The sequence below is a fragment of the Canis aureus genome, chromosome 13, assembly GCF_053574225.1.
Source record: "Canis aureus isolate CA01 chromosome 13, VMU_Caureus_v.1.0, whole genome shotgun sequence".
Classification (NCBI taxonomy): Eukaryota; Metazoa; Chordata; class Mammalia; order Carnivora; family Canidae; genus Canis; species Canis aureus.
In genome coordinates, this window is record NC_135623.1 from 9,549,501 (window position 1) to 9,565,687 (window position 16,187).

At 42.9% G+C, this 16,187-nt stretch overlaps 1 protein-coding gene across 18 annotated transcripts in view; it reads left to right on the forward strand.

Annotated features, from left to right (window-relative positions):
* The first annotated feature begins 3 nt into the window (after positions 1–3).
* The window catches only part of MYCL (MYCL proto-oncogene, bHLH transcription factor), a 102,295-nt gene continuing 86,111 nt past the window's right edge, over positions 4–16,187 (forward strand). For 16 of the 18 annotated variants that reach the window (XM_077844594.1, XM_077844590.1, XM_077844595.1 and 13 more), the window contains exon 1: positions 4–143. The gene's annotated coding sequence lies outside the window, so the exon portion shown is untranslated. The remainder of the gene's footprint in view (positions 144–16,187) is intronic. The other 2 variants (XM_077844596.1, XM_077844593.1) reach the window with 1 other exon arrangement.

Here is a 16,187-nt window from a genome sequence, read left to right on the forward strand (position 1 = left end):
AGCCCCGCCCCCAGGGCGCGAGCGGCCGGGGAGCGCGCTCCAGGATAGGCCACGCCTCTCCGCCGCCTGGCGGGGCCCAGTCGCCCGGGCCAATGAAGGGCCGGAGTCGCCGGCGAGGCTCCACCTCCGCGGAGGGAGGACAGGTGAGTGGCTAATTAGCGCTCCTATCGGTGTGGTCGCGGTGGCCGTGGCCGTGGCCGAGGCCGGTGCCTTCGCCCAGCCGACTGGAAGGGGTATTGGAGGGACGAGGAGGCCGATTCCCGGGGGGCGGGGATCCCGGGCAGTCGTCTACTCGCCGAGGAGATAGGGGCGCAGCTCCGCCTCTTTGGGCGTGCGTGCCTCAGTTTCCCGGTTGGGACCTGGGGCGGCCGTTGTTCCGGACCGTGTTCTGGCGGTACCTGCCGAGGCTGGCGTGGGGGCCCAGCCCTGGGTTTCCGGGCGTGGCCGCCTTCGCGCCGCGCGCCGGGCCCCCCGGGTCGGGAAGGTGGAGGCTCGCCCCACTTCCTGTTTGTTCCGTGCGCGCTGTGACCATAGATGGTCAGGTCTGGGGCCGCTCGGAAGCCTCCGCCCCGCGGTTTCGGAGCCCTTCCTCGCCGCGCGCTGGGTGTGGTCCCCGAGAATAAGATGAGCGGAATTAGAGAAGATCCCGCTCCACCTCCACTCCGCTAAAACCCAGTTTGTGGGGCCTCCTCGCCGAGGCGGGGGGCTGGGGTGGCGCGGGGAGGGGGGGTGCCCTGCCGCCTGGCACTCAGTCCGGCCCGCGGGGGAGAGAGACTTCGCTTCCGTGCCGCCGGGGCCTCGGATCAGAGCTTTGTTCCCTCAAGGCTCACACTTTCCAACCGGCGATTATCCTCCCACAAAGATTTATTTCCAGAAAAAAAATTGGCGAGTGCCAGTGTTCCCACTCCTTCAGCTGAGCTTCTATGACAGCTCCAAGCTTCGCGTTGAATGCAGGCGTTACGTGCCAAAGTCACTCGTTCAACAAATACGGTTCTTATAATGACAGCTACCATTTACTGCGTGTTGACAACGTGCCAGGCCTGTGCTGACGCTTCAAGAACATGTTCATGTGATCCTTAATAGGAACTCTCTGTGGTAGGTACCAGTGGGGCCTCCAGTTTTCAAACGAGGAAGCTGAATTACTTGCCAGAGTTACAGAGCAACTTGGGACTTTGAAGGGAACACACCTGCCTGATGAAACCCCATGAATTTAACCCCTGCCGTAGGCCATACCAAAATAACGTTTGCTACACTTTGCGCACAGTGATGCCTCTGGATGGGGAGACATCCTGGGTTCCATTCCTGCCTTGGGCACTTTACTGGGGGTTAGACTGGCCAGGTTACCTGACTTGGCTGAACCTGGGCCACTTTTTAATTTTATGGCTTTCGTGTTAAAAGAAAAATGACCGCAATAAAATATGGTACAAAAAAATGTATATTTTAAATATTTACATTTAACAAAAACTCTGTCTCTCACACACATGTGCAGCACAAAAACTTTAACTTCGCTCACACATAACATCAAATGGTTATATTTGAGTGCTTCATGTATGTGAAGCCTATGGCAAAGTGTCCTTCTTGACCCTCACTGTAATCAGTTATACATTTAGTCCTAAGTATCTTTTTGAATTTAGAGACAAGGGGGAATCTCTGGGTGGCTCAGCGGTTGAACACCTGCCTTCAGCCCAGGGTGTGATCCTGGCGTTCTGGGATCGAGTCCCACATCAGACTCCCTGTATGGAGCCTGCTTCTCCCTCTGCCTGTGTCTCTGCTTCTCTCTCTCTCTGTGTGTGTCTCATGAATAAATAAATAAAATCTTTAAAAAAAAGAATTTAGAGACAGGAAGTGCCTAGACATGTATCCCAGAGAAAGGGGAAAGAGAGGAGGAAATAGGAAAGAGAAGAAAGAAAGGAAGAAAATAGGGATAAGACTTGTGGAGTTAGGGGATCCCTGGGTGGCTCAGCAGTTTAATGCCTGCCTTTGGCCCAGGGCGTGATCCTGGAGACCTGGGATCGAGTCCCACATCAGGCTCCCTGCAGGGAGCCTGCTTCTCCCTCTGCCTGTGTCTCTGCCCGTCTCTTTCTGTGTCTTTCATGAATAAATAAATAAAATATTTAAAAAAAAATAACTTGTGGGGTTGGACTGAGAAACAGAAGCAGTAACCTATATGAAACCACATTGTAAAGTGCTTCTTTACAGAGTGCACATATGAGTAAGTCACAGTCCCCACCCCTAAGGAACTTCTGATCTCTTAAGGAATCTAACTCCAGTGGGAGGCAGTTTAAGAGCCTTTTACTTATTCATTTTTATTTTTCATTCATTTATTTATACACTGAGAAAAAAATACTGAGTTCTTCCTCTGTGCTAGGCCCCATTCTACTTTGTACAAATAGTATATGAGTGGACAAGTCAAACTCTGTCACTGTCCTCATGGAGCTTACAATCTGTCATGGAAACAGGTGTTGCCATCTGGGGCAGTCATTGGAACTCTGACTCTTGGCTTCCACCCTTTTCCTCTGATCTTGCCCAGTTTCTCATCCGTGGTGGGCTCTCATCAGACACATGCCCAATGAGTACCTTGAATTCAGAATAGTCATTTCCTGGGCTGTGATGGGTAGGGAGAACTTTGAAAGGCAAACATGAGTGAACAGTAGTGGAGGTACAATCTGACTAACTGCGGTGAGAGGATCCTATAGGAGAAGAATAGGAGATAAGGCTGAAGAGAAAGAGGTTGAGTAAGCAGTGCCAGACAAGAGATGTAAAACCTTAATGTGAAATCAAGGAGGAGCTGGTCAGATTACATTTTAGAAATATAACTCTAACTGCAGGGTAGAGCATGGGCTTGAGTGGGGTTGGGGGGAAAGAGGCAGGGGGCTCTCTTAGAAAACGGGTACAGAGGTAGCAAGGGTCTGAATCAAGTCTATAACATGAGGATGCAGCAGAGATGCCATTGTTAGGAAGATGACAGGAGAAAGACAAATGGCAGAGGGATGATCTGAATATGATCTTTCAGATTAGATCTAGTTCCCCAATTATACACTCCCACTGAATACTACTTTTCCCTTTGTGGCAGGTATCACAGTCCTAATTAAATAATCATCTGTACACTTGTCTTAATGTTTTCTTTCCCTGTAAGTAACTTGAGGTTAGAGTCTTTGCCTCTCTGGCACAAAATTGATTCTCAGTAGATATTTAGGGGAAAATGTGACGAAATGAAAAGAGTAAGAGGGGCCAAGATGGCTCTGAGACTTGGAGCATGGGTCTGTGGAAGGTGGCAAGAAGACGGGGTCAGGGTTTGAGGATTTTGCACCTTGGACTTCAGAATCCAGCTCGGGAAGAGAAAGGAGTGCAGTGAATCATTTTGCAACCAGAATCGCCAACAGAGAGTTGATTGATTCTCACACAATTCCCTTCTTGTATTTTGCCACTTTTGTATTTTGCCTGGATTTCAGCACATTCTAAACCTGCAGAATCGCTTTGTCTCTGAGGGTGCCACCCAAAATTCTTCCTTATCTCTCTGAGTTTCAGACACAGAAGTCTGGCGATTCATCTGGAGCGTTTCCCAGCCTGGCTCAGAGGATCGCCTGTATCTGTGCAGCCTGGCTCAAAGCCTGTCTGCATTTGAGCAGATCCTGTATCCCCCTGCCAGAAGGGGCTGATGACACAACAATCTCTGTGAGCCCATATTTCTTCCTCTCCTACAGTAGGGCCGCAGGCTCCAGCCTGATCTAGGGTCTCAGTCCAAAAATTACAAGTCAGCAAAGGAAATATTGGCAATATAACATAGTGGTTCACATCTGGTTTTGATGTCACTTGGACCTGAACTTGAGTCCCATTCTGCCACTTACTGTGTGATCGGAGTCAAGTCAGTTAACCTCAAAGAAGGATATTAACACCCATCTTGAAGATGCATATCCCATATGAAGGAGAGAATTTGTAAAACAGGTCATACAATTGAGTAGTGACAATTATTATTCAATACATAGAGTCTATTGTCTTTGTTACTGGTGAAGGCCACCAGAAAGCAAAATAAGGTCTGAAGTGTCATCATATTGGATGGTTCTACCAAGCCACTGCTGCTACTGCCCACAGTGTTTGCTTCTTTACGTTGTTACCTTTTGATTCAAAGTCTGGGTCTGTGCCCTTCGGTGCAAGTAAGACTAGATAGAGCATATTTTTCCCAAGAAGAATGGAGGTAGGCAGTTTTCCTGGCTCAGTAAAATCAGCTGATATCTCTGTGATTCAGTTAGACTTATCTTTAGAGTAGCAAGTTGGCTGTTGTAGTCCAAGCCATCACGTCATGTTTAAGGAAAGAGGAAGAGGAGGTACAGCATCTGAAATTGGAAAGCTGGTTTTCTGAGGATACCCAGCTTTCTGTTTCATAGCCAGAACTAATGATCAACGAGTATTTCAGCCTCCTTATCCCTCAAAGGGACATTTTCAAGGTGCACATTTCACAGTATTTCTGAGGTTACCCAGAAGGGCCAAACCCCAGTTGCACACAGCAGTAACCCACTCATTAATGAACACTTTACTGGCTTTTCTCCCTACCCCAAGTCACCTATCTCAGGGAATCCAAACTAAAGAGAGTGGGATCGGCTGGATCTGCAACCCTAGGAAAATGATAGTGAGCATTGTCGGATTTGATGTAAGCTACTGTATGGTGCACTCTCTCTTTGTTTAGGATGTTACCCAAATATGTAAAGGGGTTGCAGATGCTGAGTGTCCAATAGGAATGATAGATAATAATCCATAATAATCCCTGGAATGGCTCAATATCAACATATACCCTTCTTTCTTTCTTTTTTTTTTTTTTTTAAGATTTATTTATTCATGAGAGACACAGAGAGAGGCAGGGACACAGGCAGAGGGAGAAGCAGGCTCCATGCAGGGAGCCTGATGCAGGACTCGATCCAGGGACTCTGGGATCACGCTCTGAGCCAAAGGCAGACCCTCAACCGCTGAGCCACCCAGGCGTCCCTATACCCTTCTTTCTATGCTTACACTTCAAAAAATGAAACAAAACAAAACTCCTCACTAAAACAAAACTAAAACCCCTCTAATAACCTAAATTGTCATCACTGTACTCACCCCCCTACCCAGAAAAAGAAATTGACAAAACTCTCATCAGTTACTTCATCCAAGTCCAAGATTTCCAAATAATGTCTCTACCAGTTCCATAATGATGCTTCCTCAGTATTCCTCAGCCTGGGCTGATCTTTAAAGCCAACCAACACAACATACCACATCCTGTATATGTTGCTGGTATATGTTGCTGGGGAAGGAGAAGAAAATTAGATACAGTATGTAACTATTGGTTTAGCACCTGCCTTTGGCCCAGGGCATGATCCTGGAGTCTCAGGATCGAGTCCCCGGATGGAGTCCCACATCGGGCTCCCTGCATGGATCCTGCTTCTCCCTCTGCCTGTGTCTCTGCCTCTCTCTCTGTGTGTGTCTCTCATGAATAAATAAATAAAATCTTTAAAAAACAAAAAAACAATGTGTAACTATTGAACTGACATGGCAAGGAATCTTCCTATACTAATCACAAGGCCTTAATTGATACTTTTGACTTCATGACTACATATCCATTACATATTATCTGTCTTCAACCAGCACCTCAGTTCATCAGGGTCACAGTGATTGGAAAAGAAAGAAGGCATGAAGGGAGCATGCTACTGTCTTAAAAGGATCTGATCAGGGATCCCTGGGTAGCTCAGCGGTTGAGTGACTGCCTTCGGCCCACATGCAGATGTGATGATAAAAAAAAAGGGGGGGGATCTGATCAAGAAGTGGTATGTATCACTTCCACTACATTGCATGAACTAGAATATAATTATATAGCTTGTAGTTGGGGCTGAATTTTTCTTTCTTTTTTTTTTTAAGATTTTATTTATTTGTGACACACACACACACACACACACACACACACAGAAACAGAGACACAAGCAGAGGGAGAAGCAGGCTCCATGCAGGGAGCCAGATATGGGACTCGATCCCAGATCCCAGGATCATGCCCTGAGCCAAAGGGTAGATGGTCAACTGCTGAGGCACACAGGTGTCCCTTTCTTTCTTTTTTTTAAGTTAAACCCACTACAGGGGTTGAATTCATTACTCTGATATCAAGACCTGAGCTGCAATCAAGAGTCACATGCTTAACCAACTGAGCCACCCAAGTGCCCTAGAGTTTTCTGTAAGTGACCAAAACTTTTCCCTTGAGGGATGGGAGATCTTACCTGTCCTGCTTGTAAAATATTACCATAACTTTCTGCGCTAAATATGGCAGGAGTAGGAGGACCTCTAAGTACTCCTTGGGTTATATCCATAATCCTGTCTTCCTATTGCATAGTGACAGTTCTCTTTTGCCTTGATAATAGGCTCATTCACCCCAGCCAACCATCATAATCCAAGATCTGCAAATAAAGTTTAACAATAGACTCTCCGAGCCCTGATTTGTAGCATTTGCCAATTTCTGTAGTGTAAATACTCCCACTGTGGCCAATTTTAAACTAACAATGTCACTGAATGTAGAGTTGAGAAAAAGGCACTGTGGTATATGGAATAATGGCTGTCCAAAGATGACCACATCCTAATCTCTGAAATCTGTGAATATACTATCTTATATGACAAAGGGATTTGCAGATGTGATGAAATTAAGGATATTCAGATAGGGAGATTATCCCGGTAGGCCCAATACAATCAACATGGAACCTTATAAGGAAAGAAGGAAGCAGGATGTCAGCATTAGAAAAAGAGATGTGAATGAAATGAATGAAAACAGTCTTAGTGATACAACCAAGGAATATAGGCAGCCTCTAGAAGCTGGAAAAGGTGTGCAATCAATTTTTCTCAGAGCTTCTGGTAGGAACACATCTGTGCTAATACCTTGATTTTAGCCTTATAAGACCCACTTCAGATTTTTGGTCTTCAGAACTATGATAAATTTGTGTTAAGCCACTAAACTTGTGGTAATTTGTTATAGCAACAGGAGGAAACTAACACATATACACGGTCAACTTCTGCAAACCTGTATGAACTGGCTCTAGAACACTATTGAATTAACATTTTGGGGGTAATCTCTTACCTAGCCAAGCCCAAATTGGCAAATGGCAGCCTTAGTTTACAATCCAGTGGAACTATTTTTATGTCCTCTGGTGGAAGCATTCCTCCCTTGGGTAATAGTACTTGTGAAGAGCCATGCTCAAAATTACAGAGACCTGAAGATCAACATTTAATAGTCAGTTAGGTAGAACAGAATTACCACTCCATGTTTACCCTTTCTTCTTGGGTTCCATCTATTTTGGTTCTAAGTAAAATGCTATTGCATGCTTGCTTACCAGTTTACAATTTACAATGCTTCCTATAGAGCTTCAATCTCACAAGGTATTGTCTCTCACTTATGGCCATGCCATGTATTGGGCACCTTTTGTGCCCAATGTTGTATCTCTACTCCAGCCACTACTGTGGCTGCCAAGTGCTTGCAGGTGTGACCTGACAATCCACAGCTTCCACTGTTTTCTCCAGGTATCTCACTTTCTGCCCCAGGGCTTCTTTCATGGAATTGACCTCATGGGATGTCCGTGGGAACTTGCACAGTTATTTAGATACATTCATCAACCTGAAAGTGCCAACTTGAGAGTGCAAAGGAGTTAACCAGCAATTGGGAGACCTTTGATCAATGAAGGACAGGAGCTGGTGAATAAATATTCCCTCTTCCCTCCCTGGTTGGACAATTATGAGACACGTTCTACAGTGCTTCAGAATATCTCTAGTAGAACCAAGCAATGACCTTCTGGATCAATCATCCTTGGCTTGGCTTTCCTGTTTTGCCTGTTTTACCCTTCCTAGTCTCTGACTTCTGTTCCTTGGGATCACCCCTGAAAATAAACTACCTGTTTGCAAGCCCTTGTCTCAGACTTCTCTTTTTTGGGGGAAATTAAATCTAAAAGATTTGGTAGTAGAAGTGACCCTAGAAGGCAGATTCTCAGCATAAGATTCTGGAACTGGATCAGGGCTCAAAGAGCACCACATTCCTGGTGATATGTGCAGTAGTGATAACCCCTAACAATGCAATAGCCTCATAATTTCTAAAAAGTTTTTAAAACTTTTATTAGTAGCATACTGTAATAAGGTGTATAAGAAAAGTGAAGCATTGACCTAAGAGACAGAGGTAACATTTGTATGGCCTGCGGTAATGGTATTATAAAAATTATGGTGTCAAAAAAAATTATGGTGTCAGCTGGCTTTAGTTAATGGCTTTTGGGATCCCTGGGTGGCGCAGCGGTTTGGCGCCTGCCTTTGGCCCAGGGCGCGATCCTGGAGACCCAGGATCGAGTCCCACGTCGGGCTCCCAGTGCATGGAGCCTGCTTCTCCCTCTGCCTGTGTCTCTGCCTCTCTCTCTCTCGCTCTCGCTCTGTGTGTGACTATCATAAAAAAAAAAAAAAAAAAAGGCTTTTGAAGTTTGGGGGAAAAAAGATAACAGGTTAGATATCCACATAAATATCTATATCTATAGATATATATCTATGTCTTTCAACCCTAGCTTGAGTGTTACACGGAACTAAACTTACTTCTTTTCCTTCATCAGTCGTTTCTTTCTGTCCCTTTCTCTAACTTCTCTGCTGCGTGTGACAGTTCCTTAAAGTTCATTCTTAGGTTCTTATTTCTTGTTCTTTCCACTGACAAGTTACCCTTGTCTCATGTCTTTAATTATTATCTTCATTTCAGTGTTTCTCTGGTGTGTCTGCCATCCTTTTATTTAGCTTTAGGTTCTTGAACATTTTGCTTCAAATGTGCTAAATAACATTGGACAGTGTGTCAGCAAATCGCCACAAGATGGCAGCCTTGCTAATTTAGGCTGCATTGAATAGTTATCCACTCCTTCAAGCTGGACAGAGTAGGAGCGACTTCTAAAGACTTTAATCTTATTTATTTAACATTTGTTGAAAGTCTGCTCAACGAATGATCTTTTAATATATTAGTATTGGGTTTTAAAAACAATTTGCAAAAGTTAAGTATACTCCCCTTTGCAGATGATAAAACTGAATTGAATATAGCTAACTTGCTCAAGGTCAGGACCTAGATTTGAAATGTTTATGACTCCAAATCCAATTATTTCCATTACATAAGTGAATCTCAAGCTGAAACAGTATTATTTAAGGGTTTTTATTTTTGTTTTTGTTTTAATTACAAGTAACTGAGAACCAACTTGAGCCAGCCTAACAACAACACAATAAAGCATTTGGGAGTGCCTCATGGAAGCCTAAAAGGAAACGATGTCCTGGCTTTAAAAGAGAATAGAACCAGGAATTGGAAAGCCTTCAAGACTTAGGGGAGGAAGAACAAAAATGGAGGGGAAGAGACAGGTAAAGCTAGGGTGGCCTAAGAGAGTAATTAAACTCTGCCCTGTTCCCCATTCAACTAGAATAGTCTCATTTTTTAATGCATTTTACATATTGGGACCCCCCCATGTCAGGTTCTATTTGAAAAATAAGGATTAGGTATATTAGACAATATTTTGAAAACACTGGTGTAATGTACGAAGCCATTCCTATATATTTTTTTAAAGATTTTATTTATTTATGCATGAGAGACACGGAGAGAGAGAGAGGCTCAGAGACAGGCATAGGGAGAAGCAGGCTCCATGCAGGGAGCCTGATTTGGGATTCAATCCCTGGACTCCAGGATCACACACACCCTGGGCTGAAGGTGGCGCTATACCGCTGAGCCACCCGGGCTGCCCCATATTGTTGGATGTTTAGGGCTGTTGAATTTTTCCTAATTTTCCACTCTAGTAAGTAAAATTGTGATGCGTATCACAATTTCATATTTGTACTAGACAGTGCATGAAGCCACCTAGAACTTCATTTCTCCTAGCCCTTACAATTTCCTTTAAGAGAGGAAAGGGCTAGGGAGCGTAGCCTTAGGCAATATTAGCCTGTGCCCAAAGGCCAGTGCTACTTCGGGCTTCCTTGATGTCAGCCAGTCCAGAGATATTTAGTGCACATCTAACTACGTGCCAGGTGCTACTGAGCACTGTGGACACAATGGTGAATAAAACAGGTACAGTCTGTCATCATGGAGCCTAGTAGGGAAGACATGAAACAATCTACTAAATAATTACAAGAATCAGAAGCAAAGTGCTGCATAAGAGAAGTTCAGAAGGTTAAGGAAATGTACAAGACTGTGAGCTGACCTAATCTGGGCGTATTAGGGCAGGCTGCCCTGAGGAAATGTTGTTTAATCTGAGACTTGAAGGATGAGTAAGAGTTAGCAAGACAGAGAGAATAGAGAAGACCTGTTTGAGCAGAGAGAAAGTGTGAAGGCCCAAAGGTGGGATAATCTTGGCAGGTTCAAATAATGGAGAAAAGATCAGTGTGACTGACCACAGAAAATAAAGGGAAGTGATATGAGATTGAGGTGAAAGAGATAGCAGGGTCCAGATCATGCAAAGTCATACGAGCTAAATTAAGGGTTTTGTAATATCTTCCAAGAGCACAGGAGATCATTGAAAGCCTTTAAACTACGGACGTGTGTGGTCCTATTTGGTTTTGAACAGGAACATGCTGGCCATAGCATGGAGAGCCAAAGCAGATGCAAGGAGGCTAGTGAGATAGAGTTGGGGGACTGATACAGAAATCCAGGCAAGGGGATAATGATGACTTAGACCACAATGGCGGCAGTAGATGAAAAGAAATGGACAGGTGCACCTGGGTGGCTCAGTCGGTTAAGCGTCTGCCTTTGGCTCTGGTCATGATTGCAGTCCTGGGATTGAGCTCCACGTTGGGCTCCCTGCTCAGCGGGGAGACTGCTTCTCCCTCTCCTCCCTGCTCATGCTCTCTCTCTCTCTCTCAAATAAAATCTTTAAAAAGGAAAGAAATGAACATATTTGAAAGTAAGTGATCTAAAAGGTAGAAATTACAGAAGCTACTGATTGATTGTCTATGGGAGTGTGTGTAAGAGAGAATGAGTAGCCAAGTAGGCTGTTGGTTTTCAAGCTTGAGCAGTTGAGTAGATGGTATTTCCCAATAGAGACTGGGAACACTGGTGAAGAGTAAATTTGATGGGGAAAAGTGATGAATTCTGTTTTGGACATGCTTAGTTTGAGGGATCTAGGATTTCCTGAATATGCAACTAGACACACAGAACTAGAGTTTAGAAGACCCAATTCTGGCCAGAAGGTATAGATTTAGGAATGTTAGGATTGAAGAAATATAGAATGAGACAAGAAAAGGGTTAGCCAGAGCTCCTGAGGAGCTACATTCTTAGTCAGTTGGAAGAGAAGCCAGGGGGCGCCTGGATAGCTCAGTTGGTTAAGCAGCCAACTCATAATTTTGGCTCTGGTCATGATCTCAGGGTTGTGAGATTCAGTTCCATGTCCAGCTTCACACTGAGGGTGGAAACTGCTTAAGATTCTCTCTTTCCTTCTCCTTCTTCCCCTCCTTGCTCATGTGTGAGCACACACACACACTCTCTCAAAAAAAAAAAAAAAAAAGAGGGAAAATGGATTTCATCCAATAAGCATATGTTGATATATGTTGATTAGAGCTTAGTAGTCCAATTGCCTGAGACACATTCTTGTTCACTGTGGTTTTTGGCTCCAGTATCTGGGCTCTTGGTTCCACCCTCTGAATCATCCTTCTTTTCTCATAAGAAAATTTAGTTAGCAACCGGGTAGCCTCAAGGCCCTTCTAGCCCTCTGCCATGCAGTTCCAAAGCTAATGCCAATGTTTTAGGCTTTTGTTATGGCAACACCCATACCAAGCTGTTTCATTATCTATTGCTACATAGTGAATCACCCCCAAATTTAGGAGCAGTATAAATTTGAGTCCTCTCACAAACCAAGGATGGAATCAGAAGTTCAAGGAGGCAATTCCTGTGAAAGATAAAGATGAGAGGAAGCAGGAATAAATAGGGAGAATCTTCAGACCATGATGGAGGACTGAGAAGTATAACAGAAAGATTGGGAAGAAAATGCTTCAGAGTGCAGGGCAGCTCTGACAAAGACTTGTCAGGCTAATTTCCCATTACAGCCCCACACGAGGGAGAAATAGACCAGCTTCAGTATGCTCTCTGGGCTTAGTCATCAGCTGGGACTGATCCAGGGAGAGTGTGCCTTGGCATGAATGCTGTAGCAAATCCCAACAGTATGACAGTTGGCAGATGTCCGCACCTATACTCTTCACAGCAATTCTTTTCTGAAGGTAAATCTAAGAGATCATGCATACAGTCCATCCCTTGGACTGCTCAGGACTTCCACACATCTTGGAAAGCAGCTCCTCTTCTATGGTTCTTCCAGGCCTCTCTTATTAAAGGAAAACTTAGAAGAGAAAGGTGAATGGGATGAACTATAGCCCCCATTGCTGCAGATAGTTGAATTGTCTTTTTTAAAAGTTAGAGACTCTTGTTGTATATTACAGGTATTAATCCCTTTTCAATTCCATGCATTGCAAACATTTTTCCAATTCATTCTTTGAGTTCATTGTCTTTTTCCTTATAAAAAAATGGATTTCTATGAGGTCAAATAAACCTAACTTTTCCTTGATCTTCTGAGCTTTTCTCTTATTTAAAAGGTCTTTCTAAATCTTAAATTATATGTTTAGACTCCAAAATATTATTTTAAAATTTTAACTTTTTAACCTTTAAACTTTAATGCACCCAGAATTTATTTCTGACGGTAGTGAGTTTGGGAGTCCCATCTTATTTTCTTTCTGGTGGATAGTTAATTGTGTTAGTGCCATTTATTAAATTTATTTTTTTCCTTTTTTTAATGTGAAGGTTTTTATTTGCCTTTTAATTTTTTCCAAAGTATTTGAGGTAGCTAGGTCAATTTCTCTTTTTTTTATTTTTTTATTATTTTTTTTTAATTTTTTATTTATTTATGATAGTCACAGAGAGAGAGAGAGAGGCAGAGACATAGGCAGAGGGAGAAGCAGGCTCCATGCACTGGGAGCCTGATGTGGGATTCGATCCCGGGTCTCCAGGATCGCGCCCTGGGCCAAAGGCAGGCGCCAAACCGCTGCGCCACCCAGGGATCCCAATTTCTCTTTTTTTTAATTTAAATTCAATTTGCTGACATATAGTGTAACACCCAGTGCTCATCCCATCATGTGCCCTCCTCAGTGCCCGTCACCCATTACTGCATCCCCTCACCCACCTCCCCTTACGCAATCCTTTGTTTGTTTCCCAGAGTTAGGAGTATCTCATGGTTTGTCTCCATCTCCAATTTTTCCCACTCAGTTTCTCTCCCTTCCCTTATAATCCCTTACACTATTTATGTTCCACATATGCATTAAACCATATGATGATTGTCCTTCTCCAACTGACTTATTTCACTCAGCATAATACCCTCCAGCCCATCCACATTGAAGCAAATGGTGGGTATTCATCTTTTCTGATGGCTGAGTAATATTTCATTGTGTATATACATCACATCTTTCTTTTTTTAAGATTTTATTTATTTATTCATGAGAGACACAGAGAGAGAGGCAGAGACACAGGCAGAAGCAGGCTCCATGCAGGGAAACTGACGTGGGACTCGATCCAGGTCTCCAGGATCAGACCCTAGGCTGAAGGCGGCGCTAAACCGCTGAGCCACCCGGGCAGCCCACACCACATCTTCTTTATTCATTCATCTGTCAAAGGACATTGTAGCTTCTTCCATAGTTGGGCTATTGTGGACATTGCTGCTATGAACATAGGGGTGCAGGTGTCCCAGCATTTCAGTACATCAGTATCTTTTTTTTTTTTAAAGATTTTATTTATTTATTCATGAGAGACAGAGAGAGGCAGAGACACAGGCAGAGGGAGAAGCAGGCTCCATGCAGGGAGCCTGACGTGGGACTCGATCCCGGGTCTCCAGGTCACACCCTGCGCTGAAGGCGGCACTAAACCACTGAGCCTCCCGGGCTGCCCAGTACATGAGTATCTTTGGGGTAAATATCCAGTAGTGCAATTGCTGGGTCATAGGGTATCTCTATTTTTAACTTCTTGAAGAACTTCCACACTGTTTTCCAGAGTGGCTGTACCAGCTTGCATTCCTATCAACAGTGCAAGAGGGTTCCCCTTTCTCTACATCCTCTCTAACATTTTGTTGTTTCCTGTCTTGTTCATTTTAGCCATTCTCACTGGTGTGAGGTGGTATCTCATTGCGGTTTTGATTTGTATTTCCCCAATGCCAAGTGATGTGGAGAATTTTTTTCATGTGATTGTTGGCCATGTGTATGTCTTCTTTGGAGAAATGTCTGTTCATGTCTTCTGCCTATTTATTAAATTTATTAAATAAACCACACCTTCCCCACTGAATTAAAATACCAATTTGTGGGCAGCCCCGGTGGCTTAGCAGTTTAGCGCCACCTTCAGCCCAGGGCCTGATCTTGGAGACCCAGGATGGAGTCCCACATTGGGCTCCCTGCATGGAGCCTGCTTCTCCCTCTGCCTGTGTCTCTGCCTCTCTCTCTCTCTGTGTGTGTCTCTCATGAATAAATAAATAAAATCTTTTTAAAAATAAAATAAAATACCAATTTGTCATTCCCAAAATCTTCATGTACACATGTCTGAACTCAGTCTGTTTTTATGCTAACATTTACTTTTTCATAATTAGTATTTTATTATTTTTTGATAATCAGAACATAGACACTATGAACAATTTGTATATAATTCTAAGTTTTAAAAATCTCTAAAAGTTACATGGCTATAATAATTTTATGGCTGTAATAATTTTCTCAACAACTTTGCAATGACTTTCTAGCTTAAAAAATTGTAACCAATTTGTGCATATAAAGAGGATATAAAAAAAAAGAGGATATCAAATACCAGCATCTTAAAATACTGATGAACTATTAGGTGTAAAACTCCATAGATTTATAGTTAAAAATCAAGCATACTGTCTATTCCATAAAATTTGCAAATACTTCAAATCCTATTAACAAAGAATAAAAAAACTAGATTACACTGTGCAAGAGACATCACAGATGGCATATAATTATGACAGGGATCCCAGACTAAGAAACAGTAGTTTGGGTTTTTTTAAGGTTTTATTTAGTACATTTTTATTTAGGAATATTTACACAATATTAGAGAGTATATGTTTTCATCAAGCATTTCCATGGAGCTTTTACAAATATTGTCCATACCCTAGACCATGCTCTCTACCTTTGTTGAAGACAAATCTCAAATACCAAAGAATCAGTATTTTACTTACCATATTGTGTGTCTACCTCATAATTGGAGGACAATAATAGCAACACCTTAAAATATTCTGTATGTTTGGAAATATAAAACATACTACTAAACTAGTCAAATAAGGCAGTATGTAGGAAATCAGAAAATACTTAGAACTGACTTAAAAATATGATATATTAAAACTTGTGAGATGTGCTTAATGCATAACCTTGAGTGCTCATATTAGAAGATAAATCAATTATTTAAAAAGCAGAGTGTTGGGGTGCTTGGCTGGCTAAGTCTATAGAACACACAACTGACTCTTGATCTTGGGGTTGTGAGCTCAAGCCCCATACGGGGTGTAGAGATTGCTTAAAAATAAAATCTCTTTAAAAAGTTTTTTTAGGGACACCTCGGTGGCTCAGCGATTGAGCATCTGCCTTTGGCTCAGGGCGTGACCCTGGAGTCCTGGGATCAAGTCCCACGTTGGGCTCCCTGCATGGAGCCTGCTTCTCCCTCTGCCTATGTCTCTGCCTCTCTCGGTGTCTCTCACGAATACATAAATAAACTCTTTAAAAAAAATAAAAAATAAAGTTTTTTTTAAAGGTTTTATTTATGTATTCGTGAGAGACACCGAGAAAAACAGAGACATAGGCTGAGGAAGAAGCAGGTTCCCTATGGGGAGCCCGATGCGGGACTTGATCTCTGGGCCCCGGGATCATGACCTGAGCCAAAGGCCGACGCGTTCAACCGCTGAGCCACCCAAGTGTCCCCCTAATTTTTTAAATAAATAAATAAAAAGCTAAGTGTTAAATTCAAGAAGTTAGACAAAGAACGACAGAACTTATCCAAAGAAGTAGAAATAATGGAATATAAAAATAAGAGGAGAAACTAAATGTAAAGCAGAAAAAAAATACATGTGATTAAAAAAAGATTGGCATAGCCAAAAGTTGATTCTTTGAGAAAAGTAATAAAATAGAAAAAACTCTGGTAAAATGATGAAGAAAAGGCACAAATAATTTTG